Source organism: Cebus imitator, unplaced genomic scaffold, assembly GCF_001604975.1.
Source record: "Cebus imitator isolate Cc_AM_T3 unplaced genomic scaffold, Cebus_imitator-1.0 Scaffold257, whole genome shotgun sequence".
Classification (NCBI taxonomy): Eukaryota; Metazoa; Chordata; class Mammalia; order Primates; family Cebidae; genus Cebus; species Cebus imitator.
The window spans coordinates 43,888-51,455 of record NW_016107572.1 but is presented as its reverse complement, the minus strand read 5'-3'; the positions used below and the strand labels follow the sequence as shown (position 1 = coordinate 51,455).

Sequence of the window (7,568 nt, the reverse complement as noted above, 5' to 3'; positions counted from 1 at the left end):
GCAGTGGGGCCTTCTCAAAAGGAGTACCCAGGCAGCTAACTTAGTGACATTGCTCAATAATTTATTAAGAAAAAGAGACATAAGCCTAATTGACCGTGTGTGGTATATAATTTTCCAATGTGTTGTTTCTCAAAAGAGTAATATCCTAATATCTCCACAATAAGCTTCAGAGTATTTCAAAACAAGGGCCATGGTCAGAATAATTTACTAGAGAAACTTGATTCTTCTATAAGAAGTCATGTGGGGAACATTAAATGCTTAGCATACAAACATTATTTAAAGGAGGCAAATACATATCTTAGGTGACCTTTAAATGGATATTAATATTTTTCTCCAGCACTTCTTTTGGGAAAGCCTGACTGCCTGGGTTTGAAACTCAGCTCTGCCACTTAACATCTATGCGGCCATGAGCAAGTTACTTAACCCTTCCTTTTCTGTAAAATGGGTTGTATAATGTTACCTTCGTCATATACTTGGTAGGAAACTTGAAAAAGTTCACATGTGTAAAGTATTTAGAGCAATATCTAGGCCATGACAAAGTCTCTTTAAGTTGACTTTTTTAATTAATGTAAGAAAAATAACCTGAGGCTGCTCAGTTGAATCAGACCAGCAGGTGTCCCTGATTTTTCTGGAGTCAAATCCAATTCTGCCCTTAATAAGTGTCTAGAGTGAAACTTCTGACTTAATGTATACAGAATAAGGAGTAGGAATGAATTTCAGACCACAACTGTAATTTATTTATATCTTTGGAACTCATTAAATCTCATACCTTACTCACAAAATTCTTGATGTTTGATTTCCATTTAATTTTGGTGAAATGTGCATTTCCCCATACAAAGAAAAAGGTCCAGGATAGATAACTGGCTATCAAATACCCAGCTCTTGCTAAATAACATTTTGATGAGATGAAGGTAAATTAATCAGACTTATGGTGATTAAATCTCTTTAAAAATGCACACATACACATAAAGGGAAAAGTGAGCGAGGGCATCGTAGAAATCCATTTCAGCAAAATCCTAAATATCACTCCACAAGCTCATGAAATGTCTTGGACTTGTTTAAAATGGATGCATTGTTGAGCTACACAATTCTTTTTCACTTTAGAGACACTTAAATACATTTATATATAAATTGCTTTTTCTATAATTTTGTTAAAAGAAGAAACCCTAAGTGAGTTTCTTTTTAATTTGTATAACGAAAAATATTAATATCCACTTAAAGGTCAATTTTAGATATGCATTTATCTACTTCAAATATTTGTATGCCAAGCATTTAATATTCCCAACATAATTCCTTACAGAAGAATCAAAGAAGTTTTTCTAGTACATTATTCTGACCATGGCCTTTGTCTGGAAATAATCCAAAGTTTGTTCTATAGATTTTAGGATCTTACTGTTTTGAAAAATAACACATTGGAAAATTATATAGCACAGTCCATAAGGCTTATTTGTTTTTCTTAAAAAATTGTTGGACCATGTTATGAAGTTAGCTACATGGGCATAAAGACAAGGTCCATCTCTCTTCTAGGATGAATAAAATCTCGGGAAAGATAATGAATTGTCCTTTTTATTTGTTTTCTTCCTCATCGTCTTTAATTTTTTAAATAACTATTTGCTTAAACTGAAATTGTGTAGATTAAATTATTTTTGCTTGCTTCCAGTTTTGACATTTTCTTTTCAGAATACCCCAAAGTTTTCAACTAAAGTTTAGGTTCTAGTTTTAACTGCATACTTTTGTTTTTCTCATATTTCATTTCAGATACTGGGCCAAGCTCAAATTAGATTCATGTTTTCTGTGCTTTTTTGAAAAAAGCATTCCACAATTTCTATACAGCTATGGATTATGTATGTTCAGAAAGATTTGGTGAGACTAAAAAGACATGCTGTACAATATGAACCTCATAATTTATCCTACAAAATTCTGTGTAAATTGTTGCCATTTTTAAAAAGTAAAGTAAAAATAAAATGCATCAAGCCTAGCATGAGGATAAATGAATTTATTTAAATAACAAGGACTTTAAAGAAAACATGACTTCAAGCAAAATTACCATTTTGCATGACAGATCTCATTATTGCTGTGTATTCAGCGTGTTTGACCAACCTTCAGTAGTGTAAAATGCAAAGAAAGGCTTGTGCAATTACTTTATGAAATATTTATTTAGGAAATGAAAGCCCAGTTCCATTTATTAATTGTATTTTTTAAGTAAATCATTTGGAAATATCCAAATGTTATTATTTTATCCAACAAATAGTGCTGTTCTTTGATCTCACATCTTAAACTCTGCCTACATGAAATACAGAATGTTTTGAATACTACCATCTCACAAGGCTCATGCTCAAAAGTATGTTTGCATGGATCTTAGAGACATCGGATTCCTATTGCTCACTTTGGAACCTAATGTTGCCAGATATCAAATGAGTAAGCTCAGGCAATACCACACACGGGAGCTTGTCAACACTCCAGAGAACTGTAGAACAATCAAATGGGTCACTTGGAAAAACAGCTGATAGAAGGAAGCTGTGACGTCAAAAAGGCAAGACCTAGGTTCCAATTCCAGCTCTACCACTCGTTGCTCTTACCCATGTTACAGAGTATTAAGAATTATTGTCATTTTAGGTCTGGATACTAGAGTAAAACTGTCTTTAAAAGGCTCAACAAAGAGTAAATCTATGTCTATGTGTGAGAAGGTAAGGTCATGTGAGGCCACCTGGGACTGATGACAGGGCTTAGGAGCACTCTGGTCTGGATGCCAGGCAGAAGATGAGAAGTGAAAGCACCGGTCCTGACCAAACGAGGGAATTCAGAGAATGAGGTAAATAGCAGCTAATGAGAATGTAGCGAAAGCTTGTTTTGAAATAGAAACCCATCAAGTTTTGACTAAGTCTACAAAGAAGACAGATGGATACAAACATCTTTGCAAAGAAAGCATCTAAAAGATAGCAATAAGTAGTTCTAGTTTCTAAAATAATATAAGAATTCTCACCTAATTAAATTGAATGTTGGCAGGGATAAATCTTATAAGCTATTATTGATGAATTTAAAAGTAGATTACAGAACAAATTTTATTCCTGTGCATTAGGACAAAGCATGCTCACTTCATAGTGCCAAAATTTGCAAATAAACATATATAACATATAAATAATATATGTGTATTTTCTATATATACATTATATATGATCATTACATTTATGTTTTATACATATTTGAAACATATATGTTCATTTGCAAATAAACATATACATTATACATATTTGTATATGTTATATATGTACACACATACATGTATATACATATATGTGTACATGTTATATATGTTTATTTGCAAATTTATATATAGTGTGTTCATGTGGTTTTATTTTATGTTTCTAAAGTTACTTATTATTTTCGTGTTGCATATACTTGTGTCTGTGTCTACTATAATACTTATCTATTCAGTAGATACTGTATGCTGGGCACTGTGTTAAATATTAGGAATCCCAAAATCGTGTCTGCTCTTGAGGAGCTCTCAAAAGGTTTAGCAAAGACATCATCAACATACATAAACTTACACTATCATGCACCAGGTTTTCTAATAGATTTATGTACAAAGTACTATGGAAACACAAATGAGGAAATAATTCTGGTTGAGAAAGAGGAGGACCCATTTTTAAAGATACACAGAGAAGATCTGTGATTGGGGCATTGAGGAATAGAGAATATTCTATGCATTCTAAAATTTTTTAAATTCTGTTAAAAAAAACTCTAGCAATTATTTAGTTCAATTGCTTAATTTTAAACATGACTGAGATGAGAGTTGGAGCTGTTAAGTAAGGTGTTGAAAGGCACCAAAAATAAAAGGCAAAGAGAAATAAAATACAAGGATTTCCTTGGTTTTCAGGTCACCGGACTTTCTGTTTCACTTAGGGACTCTATCCCTGATCAGTGGCCCTGCCTTCACAAATCTTACCTGTAAGTCCAGTTGAGATCACCTAATAAAAGTACAATTTAAGCCAATTAATACATGTCCATTACTGAATAGGAAAACACTTAAACCCAAATCTCAATTTAAAGAAGACAATGATTCAAACAAAAACCTACAAGTAATATTTTTAGTTGTTGTTTCAAGATGTTTCCATTTACTTAATTCACTTGCTAGGAAATACAGTGTTTGTCTCTATACTATTTACTTTGGCATAGAAGAAGTATAATACAATTTCTTTTTTATTAAAATGCCAGAAACCCTTAAATGACAAGTGTTATTTATTATTTAGAATACCCCTTGAAACCCATAACCATCTGAAAACTACTTGCTAGGATCTGGCAACTTTGAATTGGGCCTTTTGCCATTTTGACAGATGGTCAGAAATATAAGAAGCCAAAATACCATATATGTGCACTGATTATGAAAGTTTTGGGTGTGATTCTCAGCTTAATCACCCACATGGCTTTCAATGCTGATTTACATGACCATGATTAAAGAGAAGAACATGGAAAAAAAAAAAAAAAGCTCTTCATTTGGTAGTGAGATATAGATGCTCAAGGTCTTCTGCTGCCTTGTAGTTCTCTTAATAGATAGTCCATATTCCTTTTTAAAGCTACAGAAGAGTGCATTTTGAATATTTGTAGACTTCTGTACATTTCAAGCATATGCTTTTATTTGGATGAACCTTAACCCCAGAGCAGCCAGACAACAAATTTGGCACTCAACTATGGAATGTTATGCTCTCAGATGGTATGAGCAGAACATTGATTGATTTAGATTTAATATTTTTCTTATAAAAATATATTTTGTTGCAAGTTTAAATGTTGGTTACATGGTTACTCCAATTTGTACTTAAGGTTTTAACAGAATAACAAATAGCTCTTTTTGTTATTTTGGTCACTTGGAATAACTAAATTAGTTTGGCCATATGGTGACCAAATGGCAATTATTAACTGCTCATTGATTAACTATTACAATAACACAAATATAACCATATTTGGTTCAATTTAATTAAGTTATAGGAACTCTACCTCTGCATTATACTACCTATATGATCTTTTTTAAGAAGCCAGTGATTGAGCTCAATTAATTATCACTTTCAATATAACTAAGATGAATACAGTTAGTTTGTTAACTAAATGCTAACACAGTTCTTAGTATCAGTAGAAACCTTTTACCACATATTGGTTATATATTGCATATTAATATAATTTTAATACATGCTAAAATGTATTCAGTATTTCTATCATGAAAATTGTCAACTTCTACAAATTTTTTTGATTTCCATTAAGTGTGATTCTTCATGTTCTTTCTTTTCAATCATTAAATGAAAAAAAAGCTTAACATTTCAACTGCTATTCTAATATAGAGCCAAAAAAAAAAACCTATTTTTGCCTTTAATTTTAGTGCACCGATTATGATTCAATGTTAATGTTAACGTTTGAAATATTAAAGGATCAGATGATAAATAAAATGTAGTATCTTATTTTCTTATTTATTTTTATTAAATGAGAAATTATATAGTTTTATGGGGCATAGTACTACAGAATCTTATAAGATAATATGTGGTACACATTTAAATAAATGAAAATAATCATTAAAAATTCCCGTAAAATTACTACACACCAAATAAGATAACCATACTGACTGATCTTTCCCTTTGGGGAAATGAAATAGGAAAGACGATTGGCCTGGCTATTTTCCTGTGTTCATCCAAATGTCAGGAGTATAATCAACTCCCAACTCCTCCATTCTTTCTCTAATTTGAAAAATCGTATGCGGGGGAAGATCTGGCAAATCATGTGAAATATAAGTTATATTTACTAATTTTTCTTCCCACCCACTTGCCCTTCATAATGAGACATTACTTGATTGGTGATTTGAGGATAGTGGTAATTGAAATGCAAATAGAGATCCTCTTTTGCACTTGAACTGACAATGACGCACCTCAGAGCTCTTAATAAATAAGTCACAATGTAAATTCTCTAGAACTAAACAAAGGAAAGCATAGACAATCTAGATTTTTTCATACATGACTCAAATTTTTACAGGTCTATAAAAGTTCGATCTCCCACTAATTGGGTGGGATACAGAATTAGAGAAAGGTAGTTTAATTTTTTCAGTCTTTTAACCTTTGGCTCAGTAATGGCTAAACTGGAAAGAAAAATGGAAGGGAGCAATTCTTAAGTTTATTTCTCTAGTAGATTTTTTTTTTCTTAACCTAATCCCTACCTCTACCGTCTATAATAACACAGCACATCATATCGAAAGAGCTTCAAAGGCTAACTAGGTTATTTTGAGAGGAGGTAGGTGCTTTCTCACTATATATACACTATATATAAATTGTTTATAACAACCTATATGTTAATGTTAATTGTATGTAATGTTAATTTATAAATATATAGTCTTCATAGTTTGGTAGCACTGCTTTGGCATATAATTGCATAAAATATGTAGACATATTGATGAAGTTTTAAATCTGATCAAGGAAACTTAGATGACTTTTCCTAATAAATGTTGGGGCAGAGTTAATGATATATCCTTGTGGGGAAGTTAATACATATAAATAAAATCATAGAAACAGAGAAGGAACTATCATAGTAGATTATTATAATACTGTACATTATTTTGTGAAGTTTTCAAGTAGATAAACATCATCTAGTTTCTTCACAGACAAAAGAGAAAGTTCAAACCTTATGTTAGATACTGAATGTAGCAGAAAAGAGAGGAATTTTTAATATGAAAATCTTCTATTTATTTTCAGATTATCTCTGTGAGCTAAAATTCATTCTTTATCTTACAGAGAAAAAGAATAAAGTTCAGGATTTTCAAGGGCCATAGCTTATAATAGCCCAATGAATACAGCTATAAAACCTACATACAGAACTAGTATCTATGTGATGTTGCATCAGAGTACAAGAAGAAAATGAGTGTTAAATATTGTTCTTTAAAAAATTCATTCTATTATAATTTATGATTCTCACATCCATTAGTATTACAGAAATGTCACTCTTAATAATTTTATGTTTTAATCAACAAAAATGTTAAGCTTAGAATAAGATTTTTTTCTAACTGGTGAATTGTTTTTTCTCTATTTCCCCATGCTAGGGAAAACCTTAGATTGCTAATGTTAATACATAAAATAAGATTGATATTACTATGAATACATAAAACAACTGATCTTTGATTTAAGATGCTTATGATGTTTCTATAATTTAGTCCTAAGAGGAAAAAATACAAACACACACACACACACACACACACACACACACACAGAGGCTCTCTTGAGTTTTACCAATTCTTTTACTTCATTATAAGTAGAAAGACAACTGGAAGGGGAGTGCAAAATATTAAAAGCAAAATCACCCCCTGTTCTCTAATATCATCCAAGGCATCTTTATTCATTGGCTACTCACATTTTATAACTTAACAAGGCAGAACTTCCTTTTCTGTCTCAGTAAGAGAACAAGAAAGGTACCTAGCTTTAAAATAATGAATAAATCTATGACTTTTAACAAAGAAAATACTAGTATGTTAATTAACATCTTACCGTATTTCCTTGAAGTCAAGAGATGAGTCATTTTTCCTACAACGTTAGGTCTTATCT

General features: G+C 31.4%; 1 long non-coding RNA gene across 1 annotated transcript in view; it reads left to right on the top strand.

Annotated features, from left to right (window-relative positions):
* Positions 1-7,184, top strand: part of LOC108283239 — a 29,226-nt gene extending 22,042 nt beyond the window's left edge. The window contains exon 3 of the long non-coding RNA XR_001816730.1: positions 6,765-7,184. This is a non-coding gene — a long non-coding RNA (uncharacterized LOC108283239). The remainder of the gene's footprint in view (positions 1-6,764) is intronic.
* The last annotated feature ends 384 nt before the right edge of the window (positions 7,185-7,568 follow it).